At 40.5% G+C, this 23,869-nt stretch overlaps 2 long non-coding RNA genes across 3 annotated transcripts in view; one reads left to right on the forward strand and one right to left on the reverse strand.

Annotated features, from left to right (window-relative positions):
- Window positions 1-452: 452 nt before the first annotated feature.
- LOC138756087 (uncharacterized) lies at window positions 453-22,217 on the forward strand. Of its 2 annotated transcripts, none has more exons than XR_011352732.1 (4): window positions 453-682; window positions 1,258-1,317; window positions 5,436-5,501; window positions 21,451-22,217. It is a non-coding gene; the product is annotated as an uncharacterized lncRNA (long non-coding RNA). The 2 variants fall into 2 exon arrangements; XR_011352733.1 differs by lacking the exon at window positions 453-682 and adding an exon at window positions 782-864.
- The window catches only part of LOC138756088 (uncharacterized), a 36,250-nt gene continuing 21,067 nt past the window's right edge, over window positions 8,687-23,869 (reverse strand). Inside the window, exons 2-3 of the long non-coding RNA XR_011352734.1 lie at window positions 9,637-9,787; window positions 8,687-9,450 (exon numbers count right to left, since the gene is read on the reverse strand). This is a non-coding gene — a long non-coding RNA (uncharacterized lncRNA). The remainder of the gene's footprint in view (window positions 9,451-9,636; window positions 9,788-23,869) is intronic.

Consider the following 23,869-nt stretch of genomic DNA (forward strand, 5'->3'; position numbering starts at 1 on the left):
TCTCAATGTTTGATGGTATGACACCCTTGAGTCAGGTTGGTTGTACATTTTGGTGGAATCTACTTATAAAAATATCAGTTTAAAAAATGGTGAAACATAATTTTGTTTAGCTTAATCTTCAAAGAGGTTGCAAATTTAGAACATTCTGTGAACGGGGGGTATGTTTAATTGGGTCCTACCATTCTCAAACTGTTCCAAAGCTGTCATTTTACTTTGTTTTGTTTTGGGGCTGCAAGTAATATTCATAGCTCTGTGAAGATGGCATGTAATTAACATGTCATAATCAAAATGACTGAGTCTGACACATTGTAATCACTGCATGGAGATTATAGCCTAGCCACAGGCAATCTACACGGCCTCACTTAATATCATTTGCATAATGAAAGCATGCTGTCAGTAATAGCTATTTTGTCTTATTATCATAATTTTACCCAGGGCTGTGAAGTTTCTGATGTTGTCAGACATTGCCTTGTAAGTCACACTGGCTGAAGCAAACACAGAACAATATGACCCTGGGCCAGCTCCAATAACATCTGTTTTAGTCACTCACAATTACAAAGACAATAACCCTTTACAGGCTTCAAGCCAGAATAATATAAAAATGGCACACAAAGGAAACAGAGGGATATGGAGTTTAATTCCACAAATTAAAAAGAAAAATTAATGAATAATGACATCACAGGTGGGTCATAAAGGTTTTGGTTGAAAGGAGACAAACACTGTATCATCCTATTGTGTTCCAACTACAATTACAACCTTAGATAGAGAAATTAAGAGTAAGGAACGAGAGACTAGTAAAACAGAATCTAAACCCAATAACCATCAGCTGGAAATGAGCAACCAGAAAACATCCAGGAACAAGGGGTGACTAGAAAAAAAACACATAATGCTTTGAGAAGAGGGGGCCCAATTTAACACAAGCCTTTCAATAATCATCTAAATTTGCAACAATCTTAAGAAGTAAACAAGGAGAAATTCATGCTTCCACCCCTTTTGAGCTTTTAAGGTGGTATTTGATGTTGATGCCAGTGTGTGGGAGCAGAGTTGCATTTAGCCCAGACCACACTCCCTTCCCTTCAACCATCAGGAGGGGGTGCTTATGACAATCTTTCTTATGCCAACCATAAATGAGTAATTTATTGTTCATTTCTGGGAAGACATTTCTAGTTGGCAGTTTTTCTCTTTTTGTTTATGCGGTGGTAGTATCGACACAACTTGTTACAACAATTACAATAATAGATTTCTATTATTTTACAGGTTAGTGGAAGCTCTGTACATGGCGGATGTACTGTACCTGGACTCCATAGACTGCTGCAGGTGCCGAGCAACTGGTCTACACATTTCCATATATAACCATATATAACCACTTACAACACAGAAAAGGCCAGTTCGGCCCTACTAGTCCATGCCGTAACAAATCCCCACTCTCCTAGTCCCACTGACCAGCACCCGGTCCATACCCCTCCAGTCCTCTCCTCTCCATGTAACTATCCAGTCTTTCCTTAAATGTAACCAATGATCCCGCCTCGACCACGTCTGCCGGAAGCTCATTCCACATCCCTACCACCCTTTGCGTAAAGAAATTTCCCCTCATGTTCCCCTTATAATTTTCCCCCTTCAATCTTAAACCATGCCCTCTAGTTTGAATCTCCCCCACTCTTAATTGAAAAAGCCTATCCACATTTATTCTGTCTGTCCCTTTTAAAATCTTAAACACCTCTATCAAGTCCCCCCTCAATCTTCTACGCTCCAGAGAAAAAAGCCCCAGTCTGCACAACCTTTCCCTGTAACTCAAACCTTGAAATCCTGTCAACATTCTCATGAACCTTCTCTGCACTCTCTCTATTTTGTTTATATCTTTCCTATAATTTGGTGACCAAAACTGTACACAGTACTCCAAATTTAGCCTCACCAATGCCTTGTACAATTTCATCATAACCTCCCTACTCTTGAATACAATACTCCGATTTATGAAGGCCAACATTCCAAATGCCTTCTTCACCACACCATCTACCTGAGTATCAGCCTTGAGGGTACTATTTACCATCACTCCTAAATCCCTTTGTTGCTCTGCACATCACAATAGCCTACCATTTAATGCATATGACCTATTTAGATTTGTCTTTCCAAAATGTAACACCTCACACTTATCTGTTAAATTCCATCAGCCATTTCTCAGCCCACACCAGCCTTCCTAAATCACCTTTTAATCTACGGTAATCTTCCTCACTGTCCACAACACCACCAATCTTTGTATCATCCGCAAACATGCTTATCCAATTCTCCACCCCTACTTCCAGATTGTTAATATATATAACAAACAATAGTGGACCCAGGACTGATCCCTGAGGAACTCCACTAGTCACTGGCCTCCAATTGGACAAACAATTTTCTACCACTACTCTCTGACACCTCCCATCCAACCATTGCTGAATCCATTTCACTACCTCCTTATTTATACCTAATGCCTTTTTTTCTAACCTCCTGTGGGGAACTTTGCCAAAAACTTTACTAAAGTCTAAATAGACAACATCCACAGTTTTCCCTTCATCAACCTTTTTTGTAACCCCCTCGAAAAACTCAATCAGGTTTGTCAAGCATGATCTACCCCTGACAAAACCATGCTGATTACTCCCTATCAATCCCTGTACCTCCAAATATTTGTAAATACCATCCCTCAGAACACTTTCCATCAACTTGCCCACCACAGACGTCAGACTCACGGGTCTATAATTCCCAGGTTTACATTTGGACCCTTTCTTAAACAGCGGAACCACATGCGCCACCCTCCAATCCTTTGGCACTACCCCCGTGGCCAGTGACATCCTAAGTATCTCTGTTAATGGCCCCACTATCTGTCCACAAGCCTCCCTGAGTGTCCTTGGGAATATTTTGTCTGGTCCCGGAGATTTATTCACCTTTATCTTTTTCAACACAGCCATCACTACCTCCTCGGTTATCCTTATATGCTTCATGACCTCCCCACTATTTTTATTTACTTCACTGGTTCAATTTTTTTCCCTAGTGAATACCGAGGCAAAGAAATCATTCAAAATTTCCCCCATTTCCTCTGACTTCTCACTCAGCCTACCCTCGCTATCTACAAGTGGTCCAATTTTATCCCTCACTAATCTTTCACTTTTAATATACCTATAGAAACCCTTTGGATTTATTTTTACTCTGTCTGCCAAAGCCTCTTCGTGCCTTTTTTTGGCCTTCATAATTTCTTTCTTAAGATTCCTTCTACACTCCTTGTAGTCCTCCTTCAAATTCTCAGCTCCCTGCTCTTTATACCTCTTATACACCTCCCTTTTTCTCCTAACCAAATTTCCAATATTCCTCGAAAACCAAGCCTCCATATGACTTCTAGCCTTTCCTTTGATCCTCACTGGGACATATCTACTCAGTATCCTCAAAATTTCTTTTTTGAATATCCTCCATTTTTCATTTACATCCCTACCTGAAAATATCCTGTCCCACTCAATACTCCCCAAATCCCTTCTTATTCCTTCGAAATTTGCTCTTCTCCAATCCAGAACCTCAACTTTAGGCCCCTCCTTGCTCTTCCCTAAAACTACCCTAAAACTAACAGAGTTATGATCACTAGACCCAATTTGTTCTCCAACATTAATGTCCGATACCTGACCAAGCTCGTTCCCTAACAGGAGATCCAGTCCCGAGTCAGTTCTTCTACTAATTGATTGAGAAAACAATCTTGAACACATTTAACGAACTCTAGCCCATCCAGCCCTCTAACTGTATGGGTATCCCAATCAATGTGAGGGAAGTTAAAATCTCCCATGATCACTACCTTATGATTCTCACACATATACGTTATCTCCCTACAAATTTGTTCCTCTAATTTTCTTGGCCCATTTGGTGGTCTGTAATACACCCCTATTAGCACCCTCATGCCTCCTTCACCCCTCAATTCCACCCAATCAGCCTCACTTGTTAGGTCTGCTTTGTTCATGAATGAGTGAGACAAACACCAGACTGAGTCGAAATCAGGGTTCTTTGTTCTTTATTACCGGATTGTAACACTTGCAACTAACCATGTTAGTCGGAGAATGCATTCTGCCGTTATCAGCAAAATAGTGATTTTTTATACCCTTGGATACGTGCTTAGAACATCATCATATCATTACTTGTCCAATGACTAAAACTGTTGCTATCCTTTCCCTGCTAGCTTCCTGCCTCTCAATCCATCAATGTCTCTCTTATCTTGTAAGTACAAGGAAGCATTCACATCTTGTTACAGCCCTGCCCAGGGTAACTCCTTACACATTCCCATCTCATGATGTTTTACCTTACACACTGGACAATCCCTCCAGACCATTTCATTTGGTAATTTTTGATAATTAGGTGCTGGCTGGTTCAAATCTTTCAATTAGAGAGCTATCCCCTCTTCCTATCACCTCTCTTTTTTTTCTTGTATCCTTCCACTCATATCCATGTATGTCATCTTGCCCATGGGCCTTTTTTCCCTCTCTGCCACTCCCCACTCCATTTTATTCAAGTTCCTGCCTGCATTTTGCTTATACCTTGACAAAGGGCTCAAGCCCAAAGCGTTGGTTATATATATTTGCTACATAAAAAAATGCTGCGTGTCTTGCTGAGTTTCTCCAGTACTTCCAGAATTAGATTACTTCAATATATACACCATGTATTGACAACCTAACTCAAGTTGATTACACAATCAAAGGTTTACAGCAAATTTTTTTTGCTAGATGAGAGGACTGTTTGAAACAAGCACTTTCTCCAAACCCATCATTTAGTTTTCAGAGTTCAACAAGAAAGTCTGCAGATGCTGTGATATTAGTTTACACAAAAAAAAACTCAGCAAGTCACACAACATTCTTTATGTAGCAAAGATATGTAGCCAACATTTTGGGACTAAGCCCTTCATCAAGGTATGACCAAAAAGCAGGCAGGCACCTGAATAAAATGGTGTGGGGAATGGCAGGGAGGGAACAAAGGTTCACGGCAAAAGGTCAGAGGTGGATATGGGTGGGAGGTATGAGAAAAAAATGGAGAAGTGATAGGTAGAGGGTATAGCACTCTGAATGGAAAGATCAAACTAGCCTGCACCTATTTATCCAAAATTACTAATTGAAGAACTACCAATTAGAGAAGTCTACCCATTTACGGGCTGGCGTATGAAAGATTACCATAAGCATCCCCTTCTGATGGTTGAAGGGAAGGGAACATGGTCTGGGCCAAGCTCTCACACCATGGCGTCAGGAATAAATTCTACCTTGCCAACCCACATCCCCAAAACAATTGAAAGAAAATAGAAACCAACAACTGAGAGCTAAAAAAAAATTAAACACTAGCCAGTGCTGTACAATAGCAATCATACAGTTCAAACAGTATTACCTGGAAAACATTCTCAGAAAGGCATGTAGCAATAACTGCAAGTATTTATTTTGCAGCTATTACCCTGATCAATCATTTGACATACCCTCATTGGCATGCAATGACTTCCAATTGTGTTTTGGGTAGGTATTTAAATTTACCTTTCCAAACTGTAGAAAAAAATACAGTTGTTCGTTTTATGAGAACTTGGTCCAGGATGGTATTTTAAATTTAAAATCTAAAATGATTGTTTCACTGAGGCAACTCACCAAATACTCCAAACCAGAGGACTTGGAAAAGCTTGGGAAATCATGAGATAAAAGGTAAAGTTTTGAGGGCTGAAATAAATGTTAATTAGTTGATAATTAACTGAGCTATATGGTCCCAAAAAAAGATTATTAAGGGCTATAAAAAGTGGCAGATTTTTGGATTTTCTGACTGAGACATGGCATGGTGGCTCCAATTAAGGTAAAGCAGAAGAACTCCAGTTGACATGCAAAGAAAACTGAAGAGCAAACCACCTCACCACCAGCTCCTCACGTCTCCTACTGGTTCCTTTGTTAATGGGGACTTTAGTTTCGACCCCCGATTGGAAAGGAGGCATACTGAAATTACATGTAACTACCTGAAAACTGGCATTCAGTTTAATTCTCATCATTAAGTCCCTAGCTACCCTAGGCACTTGGAACAATCGCAATTTCCTGGCATGTGACACTATGGAGGGTAAAGTGGGATTTTAAATTTATATCCTGCTCCCAGTGGGAGAGCAGTCAGTGATAGGGTGATCAATTATATTCCCCAAGAGTGGAATTTTATTAAAGCTCTGCCCTAGAGGCACTTGGTTTGCTCTGTTGGCGCAGGCACCCAGGACAGCAGCAATAATTTCCCTGCATCCCGCAAGGCGCGATATTGAACATGAGCAGAACTCCCACAAGTTCCCCAGAAGGATTATACAGAAGAAGCTACATTTTCTGTTTGTGGGAGTTTCTGGGCACACGATGGGCACAAACCCCAACTCAATGAACTTATGTTTAACTTCCAGCAAAGCACAAGACAAAGTCATAATAACTCATGAGCATTCACAGTCCTGATATTCCATCCCAGTAACTTGGGAACTTTAGGAATATAAGAATTTTCAGAAGCAAAAAGGCTCAGGGCAATCTAATTTTCTTTCTACCATCCTGATAACACAATGATACCAGAGTTATCAATTAATAATGGCCATCATTCTCTGTCAATTGGCTCACAGCTGATCCAGCTGTGAATTGAAGAAGGTCCCAGGTCCACAGTTCCTCCCAAAAATACTTGCCACTTAATGTGTGTCATTCCTCTCATAAATTGCAAAGCTAGAAATTATTTTCTGAAAATAAAACTGCCTGATTTACATTGGTTGTTCTGACCTTGCACGACCCGTTGTATCATTATCTACACCCGACATCCAAATGAATAGTTAAAATCTCATTGAAGCTCTACAGTCTACTGATATCCTGTGTGTTTATTCAGTGTTCTCTATCAGACATCTATAGTTTAACTGTGGATCAATCCATTAGTGCTTCTAGTTTATTTTCTCATTAAACTCAACAAATTAGCAGTGTTTCTTCACACAGCTATGGGGCAAAGGATCTAGAGTTACTGCATACAACATGAAGTTTCTGTCAATGTCAAGAATGTTATCTTCATAAAGATTGATAGCCAGTTCCTTACAAATTTTGCCAGCAGGAAATATTTTTGCAGTCTCAAATGCTTCATTAATTTTGTATATATTTATGGAGTTGCACTGTTACTTGATTTTCCCTAATTCTTTAGCTCCGTTACAGGGTCAAGAGTTCAAGCTCTAATTTAGGACTGCATGTAGTGACAGTGAAGGAATATTGGATTGTCAGTGGCATCTTGATTTGAGCAGCACATTAAAATGAGGCTCCAACTCCACTTTATGTTCTAGTTAAAACCATCAGTGATTGGTTAGACCACTGAGGTTAGATCTCTCCAAATCAAAAGAAATATTTAAAGATCTTAGTCGATGTCTGCAAAGTATAATAGCAGTGACTGCACCTCATTAATTCAAACATGAAGTACTTTGGAGAATTCTGAGGATGTATATAAATCTTTATATTACATACAATTTGGTTTTGAATAATCATTTTCCTGCTGCATGTAACAAAAGAAAATATTTACATTTGAAAAGAATTTTTAATCAAGGAATCACTGTGCCACAGAGAAAAACAACACAGAAACAGGCTCTTTAGCTCTCTCACACACACACACACACACACACACACACACACACACACACCACACACACACACACAACACACACACACACACACACACACACACACACACACACACACACACACACACACACACACACACACACACACTGCATTACTGTGCTGCTCTTAATTTCCCTCATATCCTAGACTAGTTAATTTTTAAGAAAAAATTGTTCTGCATTCAGGAATTCTGTTCCATGAACATCCCATAAACAGCACTGACTAACCATTATTTTTATTTTTTGGGTTTCATTATTATTACCTCAAAAGGTAAATTACCTTTCTAAGTTTTCAAACATCTTAACACGAAAATTGCTTTTGTTTAAGCTGCATTTTTACCGACGACTTATTGTTCACACTTCAATATTAAGTGTTTTCCTTTCTTCTCCAGGTTAATTACTGTCACAGCATTATACTTCAGACTGAAAGCATACAGAACGATTCCAACTCTGTTAATGATATCTGCTAAAATCCTGCATTTAGTATTGTGTACCTTTACCCCTCCAAACCTTGCAATGTATGGGATATCAAGGTGGAAGGACCTAGAGCCTGTTTTATTTTCTGTACAAAAATGTTCTAATTGCAAACTTTTTTCTAAATAACCATTAAGAATGATGGATTATCTTAATGCAATGTTAATAGTTATTGGACCAATTGGCGTAGTGGAAGAAATCATTAGTATTGCTTCATGATATATCACTATGTATCAGTAAGGTTTAAACACTCATTATATTGGAAATTCTGTCATGTTTAATAAAAAGAAGATATTAAGTGTATTGCCTTAAGTCTGTCAATGGTAATGAAGATCAGATTGACTGATTTAAGGCACTGGTGGTTTAAGGCATTTGAAATATCAGAATATGGTTGAATAACTTAAAGCAAACCAAATCTGGAGAGTATTTTTTCTTCAATGGATTCTCTCAGTGTTAATTTAAGATGTATATTTATAAGAAAGTAGTTAATATTACTTAAAATATTTCAAAAAGATATGAATTTATAGTTTTGACTGAGATCTGGTTTAATATTGCTTTATTCCAGGCTAGTTCATTGGCATTGCTAAAAGGTATAAGCACCTTAAAAAGGATCAAAATGAATCCAGTCTGTGAGCTGAATAGGAGTCACCTACTCCAGAAACACCCAGCAGAGCTCTCAAGAAAAGAGATTGGGATGGTTGTTTTCTTCCACTTTTTAAAATTCATCCCAGGAATATGTGCACTGGAAATTGGAAAAGTCATTGCCGATACCATGTAGTTGGAGACTGCTAAAACGAAGTATAAAACGCTGTTCCTCTAATTTACATGTGGCCTCAACTTAGGCCATTGACAGATATGACAGTTTGGGAATGACAAGAGGAATTGGTGGCTGGTGTCTGAGGGATCCAAGTGGTCTTTTTTTACTCATTTTTCACCCTCCCATTTACATTCACCTATCGCTGCCTGTCTGTGCTCATCTTCCTTGCCCCAACCTTTTATCAGGCTTTTGCCATATTCTTGCTATTCCTGATGAAGCCTGAAACTTTGACTATCTATTCCATGCACGCTACCAGAATTCCTTCAGCATTGTTGCACCAACAGGTTATTCATTAGTTTGGCCTTGTAGAGTTTAACATTCTAGGTGAGGATCATAGACACTGAAGCAAATAGCCTTCCTTGGCATGCAGGAGACTAGTGAAAAAGGGCAGCACATTTAGCCTAGTGGTTAGTGCAATGCTATTACGACGGCAGTGACATGGGCTTGAATCTGGCGTTGAATAGAAGGATTTTGTACGTTCTCCCTGTGTCTGTGTGGGTTTCCTCCGGATGCTCCAGTTTCCTCCCACCTTTCAAAACATAGGAGAATTGTAAGTTAATTGACCAAATATTAAAAATCGGTACTGACCAACTTACCAATGTATTCACAGATATCCTCAATATTTCACTCCAACAGGGTGAGGTATCCACCTTTTTCAAACAGGCGTCAATCATCAAGTAATCTGCTTTAACGACTATCGACCAATGGCACTTACATCAATAGTGATGAAATGTTTTGAAAGGCTTGTGATGAAACATATCAGCTTCTGTCGGAGCGGTGACATGGATACATTCCAGTTTGCCTATCGTAGCAACAGGTCTATGGTGGATGTCAGCTCACTGGCTCTACACAAAGCCTTGGAACATCTGAACAGTAGAGATACATTCATCAGGAAACTATATATTGAGAACAGTTCAGCATTTAACACCAGGTTTCAAGATTCAAGATTCAATTTATTGCCATCGTTATAAAACAGCATCCTATCACATGAAGTTCCCTTTGGCCTGCTGGAAGGCAGACAGATTTGCCACTGGCAGAAATTGCCAAGGTGCCTCCTACATTTCTTACAGTTAGCGAAATAGAAGCAAAAGAAAGTCCCCCCAGAGTCTCCGAGTGGCCAGAGATGTGCCATCAGGACTTCTGTAGCATCTTCAGCCACCCAGGGCCCAGTCCAAACCATTGGTAACCCGAGCTCCAGGTTCGAACCTTCGACACGGGGAGGGAACCTTTGGTGCCCTCGGCACCTCCTTGCATCCCGGTTCCGATACCCGGTATCCCTCCGGCCAGTTCAAGCCAGTCTCCAGTCTCCCGACAGCAGTCACCAACAGCCTGCAGCTTCCGTGCATTCCTCACCTCGAGTCACCAGCAGCCCATCACAGAGCACCCTCACCGGTCCTCCTCCGTTGTCACAGTCCTGTGGGTCATCTCTTCTGCTTCTCCTTCTCAGACGTGGGTTGGTCTTCCTGTTTTCTAGTGACCTGTTCCAGTCCTCTGCTTCCCTGGAGTCTGCTGCCCCTTGTGGCTGCTGTCAATTAATAGATGCCGCCATATTGGCCAAGGCCACAAGATCTCAAATAAAAACCACTGTCAGCTCCCTTAATGGGCCGTTCAAAGCCCATGCAGAGCCAATGACCATCGACTGGGTGGCTGGTCTCCGCGGGAGCGCTGCATTCCCGCTCCCTCACTCCTCGCGGGTACACACCAGTAGCAACACTGCCACTACGGTGGCTCCGGCAGCACCGCTATCTTCGATCCCCTCAAAGCTGATCATCAAACTCCAAGACCCAGGGCTCAACACCACACTGTGTAAATTGGATCGTGGATTTCCTCACCTCCAGACTACAATCGTTGAGGATTGGTAAGAACATCTCCTCCACCATCTCCATCAGTACCAGAGCACCACAGGGCTGAGTTCTTAACCCCCCGCTCTATTCACTTTACAGCTAAAATATTGTGGCTCATTATGACAGTAAGACCATCTACAAATTTGCAGATGATACCACGATAGTGGGTTGTATAAAGAAAGGTGATCATCAAGGATCCACATCACCCAGCACATGCTCTGTTCTCACTGCAGCCATCAGGAAAGAGGTATATGTGCCACAAGATTCACACCACTAGGTTCAGGATCAGCTGCTACCCCTCCACCATCAGACTCCTCAACAACAAGTCGCCATACAGGAGGGAGATTGAAAACTTGGCTGAATGGTGCATCAACAACAACTTTGCACCAAATGTCACCAAAACTAAGGAGCTGGTTGTTCACTTCAGGAAGGGAAAGCCAGAGGTATATTGTCCAGTGATCATTAGGGAATCAGAAGTGGAGAGGGTGAACAAATTTAAGTACTTAGGAGTCACTATCTTGGAGGATCTTTCCTGGATCCAACACAGTAATTGGATCATGAAGAAAGCATGTCAACACCTTTATTTCCTTAGGAGTTTGCAGAGGTTTGGTATGACACCAGAAACCCTGACAAATTTCTACAGGTGTGTGGTGACCAGCTGCATCATGGTCTGGTATGGGGACGCCAATACCCCTGAGCGTAAAGCCCTGCAAAAAGTAGTGAACACAGCCCAGGACATCACAGGCAAAACCCTCTCCACTATTAAGAACATCTACAGGGAACACTGCCATTGGAGAGCAGCAGCAATCATCAAGGATCCACATCACCCAGCACATGCTCTGTTCTCACTGCAGCCATCAGGAAAGAGGTATATGTGCCACAAGATTCACACCACTAGGTTCAGGATCAGCTGCTACCCCTCCACCATCAGACTCCTCAACAACAAGTCGCCATACAGGAGGGAGATTGAAAACTTGGCTGAATGGTGCATCAACAACAACTTTGCACCAAATGTCACCAAAACTAAGGAGCTGGTTGTTCACTTCAGGAAGGGAAAGCCAGAGGTATATTGTCCAGTGATCATTAGGGAATCAGAAGTGGAGAGGGTGAACAAATTTAAGTACTTAGGAGTCACTATCTTGGAGGATCTTTCCTGGATCCAACACAGTAATTGGATCATGAAGAAAGCATGTCAACACCTTTATTTCCTTAGGAGTTTGCAGAGGTTTGGTATGACACCAGAAACCCTGACAAATTTCTACAGGTGTGTGGTGACCAGCTGCATCATGGTCTGGTATGGGGACGCCAATACCCCTGAGCGTAAAGCCCTGCAAAAAGTAGTGAACACAGCCCAGGACATCACAGGCAAAACCCTCTCCACTATTAAGAACATCTACAGGGAACACTGCCATTGGAGAGCAGCAGCAATCATCAAGGATCCACATCACCCAGCACATGCTCTGTTCTCACTGCAGGCATCAGGAAAGAGGTATATGTGCCACAAGATTCACACCACCAGGTTCAGGAACAGCTGCTACCCCTCCACCATCAGACTCCTCAACAACAAACTCAATCAGGAACTCATTTAAGGACTCTTTTACTGAGGGACTTTGTTGATTTTTAAATTCATTCTGTATTGAACAGTCAGTTTGTTTACATTTGTTCTTTATTTGTTTAAACACAATGCTGGAGAAACTCAGCAGATTCAACAGTGTCCTTTATATTGAAATGGTAAATACATAACTGCCTTTATCAAGGTATGGAACAATGTTGGCAGGCATCTGAAAAAAAAAGAGTAGGGGAGGAGTGGTCTCAAAGGTAGGAGGTGATAGATGGAGAAGGGAGGGAGGGGTTAGCAGTGATCATGGGGAGAAGGGATGGCTGGGTGAAGGGAGAAGGGGAAGGGGGGAGAGGAGAGCAGGTTAGCAGAAACTGGAAACGTCGATGTTAATGTCATCTGGTTGAAGAGTGCCCAGGCAGAAAATCAGGTGTTGTTCCTCCAATTTGCAGGTGGTCTTGGTGAGATAATTCATAAGGCCATGGATAGATATGTGAGTATGGGAGTGTGACACAGAACTGAAATGATTGGCTACTGTGATGCCTCTGTCACTAGTGTGGATGGAGAGAAGGTGCTCAGTGAAGCAATGTCCCAGTCTGCACCCAGACTCTCCAATGTAGAGAAGGCCATAAAGGGAGCATCTGATGCATCTTCACTGAGCACCTTTGCTCCATCTGCACCAGTGACAGAGATCTCCCAGGAGCCAACGATTTCAGTTCTGTGTCACAGTCTCATACTTAAATGTCAGTCCATGGTCTTACATACTATCTCACCAAGACCACCCTCAAATTGGAGGAACAATGCCTGATTTTCTGTCTGGGCTCTCTCTAGCTGGCATTAACATCGACTTCTCCGGTTTCTGCTCACCAGCTCTCCTCTTCCATTCCCTTCCAGCCCTCCTCCCCCCTTTCCTCTCAATTCACCCAGCCATCCCCTTGATCGTTGCTGTCCCCTCCCTCCCTTTTCCTATCACCTCTTGCCTTTGTGATCACCCTTCCCCCCACCCCCACCACTCTTTTGTTTGGATTCCTGCTGATGTTTTTTCATACCTTGATGAAGGGTTCAAGCCCAAAATATCAGTTATATATTTTAACCTTTGCTATAGAGAGGACACTGTTTGACCTGATGAGTTGCTTCAGCATTGTGTTTTAACTTCAGCTGCAGTATCTACAGATTTTTGTGTTTCTTTACATTTATACAAGGTGTACAGTTTTTTTTTGCACTACCAATTAGTGGTAATTCTGCCTCACCTGAAGGAAAAAAGAATCTCAGGGTGATGTCATGTATTTATTCTGACAATAAATCTGAAATCTGAACTCTAATTGGGGTTTTTGGGTGGCTTGAATGCGTGGGCCAGAAGAGGCCGTTACTATGCTGTGTTCCTAAATTAAATTAAATTAAATTAAAATTAGAATGAAATTAGAACTTTCCTCATACTCAACCCTGCTACTTCTGAAAATGTTAAGGTAAGCCCAGCAAAAAACATGATATCCCTTGGCCAGATTAGCACAAATGAGCTTTAGCTCCATATTTCAGAATTATTTTAACTGCCTTAATTAGTTTGTAATGGATGCAGAACACATCAAACAACTTTATTTGGTTCAAAAAGAGATTTGACAAATGTGGGCAATAAATTACATTCTTTCTTTGGCTTGGCTTCGCGGACGAAGATTTATGGAGGGGGTAAAAGTCCATATCAGCTGCAGGTTCGTTTGTGGCTGACAAGTCCGATGCGGGACAGGCAGACACGGTTGCAGCGGTTGCAGGGGAAAATTGGTTGGTTGGGGTTGGGTGTTGGGTTTTTCCTCCTTTGCCTTTTGTCAGTGAGGTGGGCTCTGCGGTCTTCTTCAAAGGAGGTTGCTGCCCGCCAAACTGTGAGGTGCCAAGATGCACGGTTTGAGGCGATATCAGCCCACTGGCGGTGGTCAATGTGGCAGGCACCAAGAGATTTCTTTAGGCAGTCCTTGTACCTTTTCTTTGGTGCACCTCTGTCACGGTGGCCAGTGGAGAGCTCGCCATATAACATGATCTTGGGAAGGCGATGGTCCTCCATTCTGGAGACGTGACCCACCCAGCGCAGCTGGATCTTCAGCAGCGTGGACTCGATGCTGTCGACCTCTGCCATCTCGAGTACTTCGACGTTAGGGATGAAAGCGCTCCAATGGATGTTGAGGATGGAGCGGAGACAACGCTGGTGGAAGCGTTCTAGGAGCCGTAGGTGATGCTGGTAGAGGACCCATGATTCGGAGCCAAACAGGAGTGTGGGTATGACAATGGCTCTGTATACGCTTATCTTTGTGAGGTTTTTCAGTTGGTTGTTTTTCCAGACTCTTTTGTGTAGTCAAGGTTATTAAAATTGCACGATTGGAATGCTGTGGATAGGTGGGTCTGGTACACCAAATATATTTTCCTGCCTTAAACTTGTTTGGTTTTAGAAATAGAAATTGATTTTACCGCTGATAGTTTATTAGATTTCTTCCATCATATTTTTGCTCGTTTTTCAAGTTCATGTCATGAAGCATTTGGCATGTTAACTTACAGCTTCCTCATGCCATGTCATCCTTTGCATCCTCCCATTTTCGTTGACTGAGGAACTCACAACACCAAGTTTCATTAACATCTGGAATGTTAAGAATCAAGATTTGATTTTGCTTATTGGATTGACTCATGTTGAATAACTTTGTTGAAGGCTTCTGAACTAAATATGTCAATGCTAGAAATCTGGAATAATACAGAAAAGTATGAAGTTCTCCTCAGATCAAGCAGAATTAATGGAGGCAGAAATATTATTCGTTCATCAAGCCAATAACTTTCAAAATACAGATCAACTAAATTTTACTTGAACGATCTGTATGCCTGCTATGAGACATTTATATTATGGGGAATGTGATACCCAGGAAAACTGCATTAGGAAAAAAAAGGTCCGTAAGATGTGTAATGCTTTTATTTAGATCTTTGTCAGCTACAGATGGAGACCACCGTGACAGTTCAGAAAGGTGAATACGATTCTGGTTGTGTACATAAATTCCGAATGATTTTTCTCACATTATGCTGATCTCCAAAGAACATGTAAAGCAGCTGAATTCCATTTTAAAGGACACAGTCTGAGCTTTACTGCCCTTGGTGTCCCATTTTAAACACAAGAGTTAAATTCTTATTTTTCCTATACATACATGTGACAATAAACAATTCAGTTGTTAACTCAAATAGAATCAAACACATTAAAAACCCAATTAACACTGCCTGAAATAATGGCTATAGGACTGATAGATTTAAAGATATGTTGTGGCTAAGGACAATCAAATCCTGCGTGAAACACAATGGAATGTTATTTTAGAAACAGCACGCTTCGTTCATATAAATGAAATTCAGATTCTGAAATGTTTCTCTTCAAATGTGTTCTTCTTTTGAGATTAACGTATTTTTATTGAAGTAAAATAGCCCATTTTTTTCTATATTGTTTTCATAAGCTACATGTAAAGTGAATGCCATTCAAATATATTTTGTGGTATGGTATGAGCACAAGACAGGACAGTGACCATCCTTTCAATTATGTCATGAACATTCTTATGACGATCTGTATGGCTGGATAGGGGTCTCTAACACTGTATATGAAGATATGATTTAGCACCTTGAGGGAATGTATTGGGTTAACATAATTTATCTTTGATGCACAGTGACAAAATGGCAAAGCTGATGCTCAGGAATTTAATTTAGAAAAAAGTCTAAAGACACGGAAAATCCAAGGAAAAGAAGTGTTGGAAATTGTCAGCAGTTCAGACAGTTTCAGTGGAGAGAGAAAAATGCAATATTTTAAGTTATTGACCTCATCAGAGTGAGGCAAAGTCAGGTCATCAACCTGGAACATCAAATCAGTTCTTTTCTCCTTTGATGTTGCCCGATTTGGTGGGTAATTACAGCTTTTCTGTTGATGTCTTCAGAAACTTAGTGGATTCAGAGAAGTCAACGGAAACAAAAGTCAAAACACAAAAGTCTGCAGATGCTGTGATTTTAGTAAAAACACTAGAGTAGCTCAGCAGGTTCATAGAGGTAAAGATATATAACCAACGTTTTGGGCCTGAGCCCTTCTTCAAGGTAACCTTGATACCTTGAATAAGGGTTCAGGCCTGAAACACTAGTTATAGATATTTACCTCTATGAACCTGCTGAGTTACTCTAGTGTTTTTACTAAAACCTACTGAGTTTCACCTCACTGACAAAAGGCAAAGGAGGAAAAACCCAACACCCAACCCCAACCAACCAATTTTCCCCTGCAACCGCTGCAATCGTGTCTGCCTGTCCCGCATCGGACTTGTCAGCCACAAACGAGCCTGCAGCTGACGTGGACTTTTTTACCCCCTCCATAAATCTTCGTCCGCGAAGCCAAGCCAAAGAGAAGAAGATCAAAACTTGTAGATTTTTTTTACTGACAAAAGGCAAAGGAGGAAAAACCCAACACCCAACCCCAACCAACCAATTTTCCCCTGCAACCACTGCAACCGTGTCTGCCTGTCCCGCATCGGACTTGTCAGCCACAAACGAGCCTGCAGCTGACGTGGACTTTTACCCCCTCCATAAATCTTCGTCCGCGAAGCCAAGCCAAAGAGAAGAAGATCAAAACTTGTAGATTTTTTTTACTGACAAAAGGCAAAGGAGGAAAAACCCAACACCCAACCCCAACCAACCAATTTTCCCCTGCAACCGCTGCAACCGTGTCTGCCTGTCCCGCATCGGACTTGTCAGCCACAAACGAGCCTGCAGCTGACGTGGACTTTTACCCCCTCCATAAATCTTCATCCGCGAAGCCAAGCCAAAGAAAAAGAACTGAGTTTCTCCAACATTTTTGTGGTTTTAGAACAAAAGGAATGTATGTTAACAAATTAACAAATTAAGATTGATTAGAGCATTTGAGGTTGAGAGAGTGAATTGAACTACTTGATAATTGAGAACCATATACATTTAGGTAAATGCTGAGCCATTCATACAAGTGGTAATAATATTGTTCACAATTTATTGTAGTCAATGTGAAATGTAGTCTACCATTGTACACAAAAAGCTTGGATCTTTATCACTATATTTCAAAAATATAGGTTTGTTTAAATTAGAAACCATGTTGATAAATGATTGTGATATGGTACACTGTGAATGATTTTTATATTAGTGAAATCACATAATCAGTTAAACCTTTACAATAAATAGATATAATCTTTGCAGTTTATGAACTTACTAATCTGTGAATTCATTGTTCACAAAATGCCCATTAGGAATTATTAAAGATTTAGTGGTAACCAAGAAAATCTGATGGGGCTTGGACTGAATCCTGTGAGTTTTAAGTTTCCCATATATAAGCTTACAACCCATTATTTTTTGCCTTCCAACACCTCTCAAGCAGAAGTGGAAGCAGGGAAGGGAAGGGACAGACCCTTTTTTCTCAAAGTTTAGCGGAACTTATAATGCGAGCTTTTGTTTCATTGGTAAAAGTTTTTGCAAACAACATATTTCTGGATTACACTAGCAAATACAAACCAAGACACCGAGTAAGAAAGTTAGCCTAGAAAGTTATCCTTTTTGTCACTAACCTGTCTGTTATCGGCATAGTGGGTGAGGCGATAAAATAAAATTAAAATATTTATTGCAGCTGTTATGGGACATGTTAGATTAGTTATGGGTAAAATAAGTCTTTAAAAGAGAAAATAAGTCTTTAAAAGAGATAGATTGTGCGGTTTAGTTTAGGTTACATTTCAGAAACAGAATAACACTTCACAAAAGACATCTCATTTAAAATGCAAGAGCTTTGCTTGGTCAGGCATGTGTCAGCAGTGATTTTGCAGAGACAATGGAAAGGAAAGGAGGTGCAAATGGAAAATAAGGTTGATCAGGTACTGATAAGATCTTTCAAAGATTGAGTTTGGAGCCCTGTTAGGTCATATGGTTTTTACAAGCCAGAGAGAGGAAAAACAAACAGGTGATTTCTTTTTTGGAGAGACAGAGAGAAGTCAGTTGAGGCTGCAAAATGGCAAGTTGGCATGCTTGTAGAAAACCCCATTTTGAAGGCAGGTTGTGAGTTCTGAGTGCAGCCTGTTCAAAACCCTTGTAGTCCTTCAAGAGGAAATTGTTGGCTAGAGTGTTTCTCCTGAAATAAGGGAAACAAGCAGAAATCTGTGGTGACCTGGAAAACCCATGATGGGGCAAATTTCTTTGGCAAGACACTGAAGTGACTGATTGGAGGAAATCAGTTTGTGTCTGTCTAACAAGCAACACATTTTTCTGTGAAACCAACAAGAACCTTCCTGAATGGTATCCTTTTAACTTTAAGCACCGGAGTCTGGTGAAAATTCATAAATGTTAAATTCTGTGCACAGTATAAGAATTGTCTAATATCGATAAACTCGGAGAAGTGAGAAGTGAATGATTGGACTATTAAAGCAAAGAACTTTCCTGAACATATACACATTACATATATATGTGCTTAGAATTAGAAGGGGGTTAACTTAAGTTAATAGTAATAAGTTAAAGATTGATCCACTATTATGTTTAAATAAAAATAAAAGTAACTTTTGTTTAAGTAATCATTGTCTTGGTGAATTTCTATTGCTGCTGGGTTTTGGAGTCCTCTGGGCTCATAACACAGCTAAGGACTTTTGTCAAACTACCTCTGTAATCAGATTACCTTGCTATTTAAAATTATTGGCTGTGTATACTCTTAGTGAACTCGTCCTCAAATTTTCAAATGTCAGCTGAAAAGAGGAAATTGCCATCTAGCACCAGCATTCTCGCTGCTCGCATTTCACTTTCATTTTAATTGTCTCCAATTATGTGCTGCAAACAAAATGTCAAATGTACTTTTTTCATATCTTAATTCAGTTTATCACCAAATTCATGATTCACCTTTATAATAAGGACATTCTCTGGATGACATTATCCCAGCTTTCTACAGTTTAGTGATTCTCCAGTAATTAAACTTTTTAGAGGCTTACAGCTAGCATCTCTTGAAAACCATTTCTTTGGGTTTACTTTTCCTTTCTATGTAGAAACACAGAGCATTATGAAGAAACATTTTTTTCTCCCTTTGTATTTGAGCAGTATGTTGAGACAGTAGATCCACTCATTGGCTTTAGTGGAGGCTATGTGGACAAATGGAATGCTATTGCTAAAAGATTTTATAGCCAAGGACTTCACAGTATGATTAAGCGTGGACAGTGACCTTTCTGTTGTCCACCTGCCCGGACGAAGTCTTGAGAATTGACATCCAATGCCATCTACAAGGCACTGGACCTCAGATATGAGATTTAGATAGCAATCCCTAGCTAAAATCCCACTCAAAAACAGAGTAAATGAGAAATAGAACAAGACAAGAATACTTTGGTTAAGAAATGAACATTACAGAAGACTTGATAGTTTACTGGGTCAATAATTCAGGAGAAAATATGTTCATTTTTTTTCAAGTTAGTTTAAGTTTGAAAAGTGCACAAAATCAAAAGTGACCATAAAGTGTCATTTTCAAAAAATCTGTACGAGTTCACTAATCTGCTTTAGGAGAGAAAACCTATGATCCTTATTTGGTCTGCCCTATATGCAAGGAGTAGGCACACAGTCACACATAAACTAGATACATTCCCTTATCATACCCAATTAGCACGTTTTATTGGTCTGGGTTTCTCCCCCAGACAGCATTAGGCCCTTTCATGCAATGAAAAAAAACTGATTGTCAAGGGAGAAATTCTCCACCTTTGAATGTGCCGTAGCCGGCTCCAAGGCGTCAATTGCGCTCCCTCTCAGAGAATGTAATGCCGCTGCTGCGGCTGGTTAGAGGTGGGCTGATGACGTTGCAGTGACGTCATCCGCCTGAGACGCAGGAGTGGGGCATTAATGGCCTTACTGAGGGTGCACTGGATCTTTGCCTGGATACTAAGACCAACTGAAAACATCACAAGCATCTGTCTTGCCTGCTCCAGGGCCGCCATGATTCACTATAGAGCTCCTTATGCATCAGCGCGTATGAATGACGTCAACTTGGCGGGTGGTGCTGCGGCATCAGTTACCCCGCCTCCATCGGCTATGGAGGGCTCTATGGTGCACCAGTCGACATGAATGCGACACAGGAGCAACCTTTTAGGGCTGCTCCATGAAAGATAAATTCATGTTTTCCCTCAGCGCTTATAGCCGGCCTCCATGTGGAGGCCTGGCATGAAAAGGCCTATTGTTTGAATTCTGAGACTTCCTGAGAATTCCTGCTTCTGGCTTATTCTGCTAATTACTTGAAGCAGGGCTCAGGCCTGAAATGTCGGCAATATATCTTTGTGTCCTAGAGACACTGAAAAGAGTGGTTGAGTTCGTCCATCATTTCGGAGTGATTTTATTGCAATCATAGCATCTGCAGACTTCAATGTTTCACTTGCACCATTTATCAAGATCATGGCTAAACATTTAAATGAAAAGCACTAGTTGGGCGGACATGGTTTGCGTAGTGGTTAGCACAATGTCTTTACAGCGTCAGCTATCGGAACCAGGGTTCGAATCGCTCACTGTCTGTAAGGAGATTGTATGTTCTCACCATGTCTGCATGGGTCTTCCTTGGGAGCTCTGGTTTCCTCCCACCATTCAAAAAATGTACTAGGGGTTGTAGTTTAATTGGTTGTAAATTGGGTGGCATGGACTCTTGGGCTGAAATGGCCTGTACCATGCTACATGTCTAAATTTTAAAATTATGTGTTTCATGCTGGCTAAGTTTGCTCATTGTTCCACACAGGCTTGGTTACATGTCCTTTCAATCCATTCAGTTGTAAAAAACATCTTTAATAAATTTAACAATATAACCCAACGACATCTTAAGAGAATTTGCTGGTAGGAAATAAATGCTGCTTCGTCGGCACTATGAAGAGGTGGAGAATTGATTTAAATAAATCTTTTATCTTGTCATTTTTAAAGAGGTTGTTAATGGGTATACTTTTATGATCTATGCAGACCCCTCTTTAAGCATCTTAGCCACTGCTATTTCTCTCCACAAGCCTCTCATTGTGTATTTTGTATTTAAATTAAATTATCCGGGCCAATTTATGAATGGGACTTTTATGTAATATGGCATGGCAAGATTTTAAACATGTTCTTATTTATTTACGTCTTGCAGATTCTGAAGTACCTGCTGTGACTTTAATGGAAATTTGGATTAAATCCTAGTAAAGGAATTCTTCACTTTCCAGTGGAAAATTTTGGCCAACAATAGAAAGAATTCCCCGCAAAACTGTCAACTGAATATAGCCTCAAGTGCTTTGGTATGGTCAATATAAAGAGATGACCTTCTCCAAATGGTATAACTGTTATTGAATATTATATCAAATTATTGTTTGATGAAATTTCAAAGATGACAATTTATAAATTTCATCTCCAATGACAACCCTTTAATGCCATTGGCTCTATCGACATGTAGATGTCGATGCAACATTAACTGGAATGTCAGCTATTAAGTACATTAAATACCTCGTAGCTCTCAACAAAGAACTGATCCATGAACAACTAATCCATACTGACTGAGAAGATTCAATTCTAAGACTTAGCTCACTCAGATTTGCTACAATTGATAGGGTAGGTATTGTCTAGGGTAGGTAAAGCAGCACAGATATGAATATCCAGCAACCCCTGCTGGTAGTACGAGGGTATGGACATCGAGTTCAGCTATAATTCATTGAGTCATTTGTTGTTACTCAGTGAAGGCTTACAAATGGGTAAATCCCCAGGGTGAAGCCACTGCTACGAGCCTGTGCCATGTCTGGAAAGAAGAGAAGGCCAGAAAACTAATATCTGAAAGGAAAATAATATGGAAAATGTAACAACTGAATTGTGAAGCTCCATACAATGTGATACCTGAGCAAAAAGAGCTGTTTCTTAAACTCAACAAAGGCCAACCAAATGTGACTTCTCTTTTGTTCAATGTTAATATTGGGACAAAAGAGACAAACCTGTTTATACCCACAAGGAATTATTAAACATTATAAATGGGTTATACAGAAATATAAGAAAAATACCATAATATTGAATTTTAGTAGAAATGTTAACCAATTACAGAAGAATTTCTCAATGAGATGAATTGAAGCATTGACATTAATACCAATTTTTCATCTATTGCCTTTTCACAAAACAAATCAATGTCTATTTATTTTTACCAGGATTCTCACAAAGATTCAGGACAGTACTTGGTGTATGTTTATAGAAGTCAGTATTGGACTGGCCACATGTTATGTGCTCTGGCTCTTGGTCAATGTGTGCATTGGTGGGGGGCTGGGGGGAGGACATTTTCTGCCTCGTTGGAAATTATACTGTCTGAACTCTGGGTGCAACCAATGTTGTTTTTTCATATTTATTCATTATTCTTGGCAAGGCCATTATCTATTTCCATCCTGAAAGAGAGAAGCTGACTAGGCTGCTTCAAAATCAGTTTCATTGTCATGGGTATGAAGACTCATATTTGCAGAGCAGAGAAGGATGACAAAATACCACCCTTGAAGGAAATCAGTGAATAATAGAGTTTCTAACACCAGTAGATTTGTGTTTATCATTCTCTTTAATAAAAACAACACCAACTGATTATCTGATTTTAAATCTCACAGGTGGCACAGTGGGATTTAATCTCAAGATTTGGAATGATAAGAAATAAAATATGAAAGTCTGCAGCCACTGTAGTTGAAGTAAAAACAGTGCTGGAGAAACCCAGCAGGTCAAACAAGGGACTTTATAAAACAAAGATAAAGATACATAACCAACACTTTGAATTAATGAAACTTTTGGAACGTAAGGGTTCAATCAGGCAGACGCTGCATGGTTTTAGAAAGGGAAGATCTTGTTTGACAAACTTGTTAGGATTCTTTGAGGATATAATGGGTGCGGTGGATAGAGGGGAACAGGTTGATGTTGTATATTTGGATTTCCAGAAAGCTTTTGATAAGGTGCCGCACAAGAGATTGATCAGTAAGTTACAGGAAAATGGAGTCCGGGGAAGTCTTTTGGCCTGGATTGAAAATTGGTTGTCTGACAGGAGGCAGAGAGTCGGGATAAATGGGAGTTTTTCAGGTTGGCAGAGAGTGGTAAGTGGGGTGCCGCAGGGGTCAGTGTTAGGCCCACAACTCTTCATCATTTACATTGATGACTTGGAGGAGGGGACAAAATGTGGTGTAGCCAAGTTTGCGGATGACACCAAATTGAGTGGAAGAGCAAATTGTAATGAGGATGTGGAGAGTCTGCAGAGGGATATAGTTAAGCTGGATGAATGGGCAAAAGTCTGGCAGATGGAGTACAATGTTAGTAAGTGTGAGGTTATCCACTTTGGCAAGAAAAATAAAAGAGCTGAATATTATTTAAAGGGTGAAAAACTACAGCATACAGTTGTGCAGAGGGACTTGGGAGTGCTTGTGCATGAATCGCAAAAAGTTAGGTTGCAGGTACAGCAGGTTATTAAGAAGGCAAATGGAATGTTGGCCTTCATCGCTAGAGGAATTGAATTCAGGAGTAGGGAGGTAATGTGGCAACTGTATAAGGTACTGGTGAGACTGCAC

This window comes from Narcine bancroftii, chromosome 3, assembly GCF_036971445.1.
Source record: "Narcine bancroftii isolate sNarBan1 chromosome 3, sNarBan1.hap1, whole genome shotgun sequence".
Taxonomy (NCBI): Eukaryota; Metazoa; Chordata; class Chondrichthyes; order Torpediniformes; family Narcinidae; genus Narcine; species Narcine bancroftii.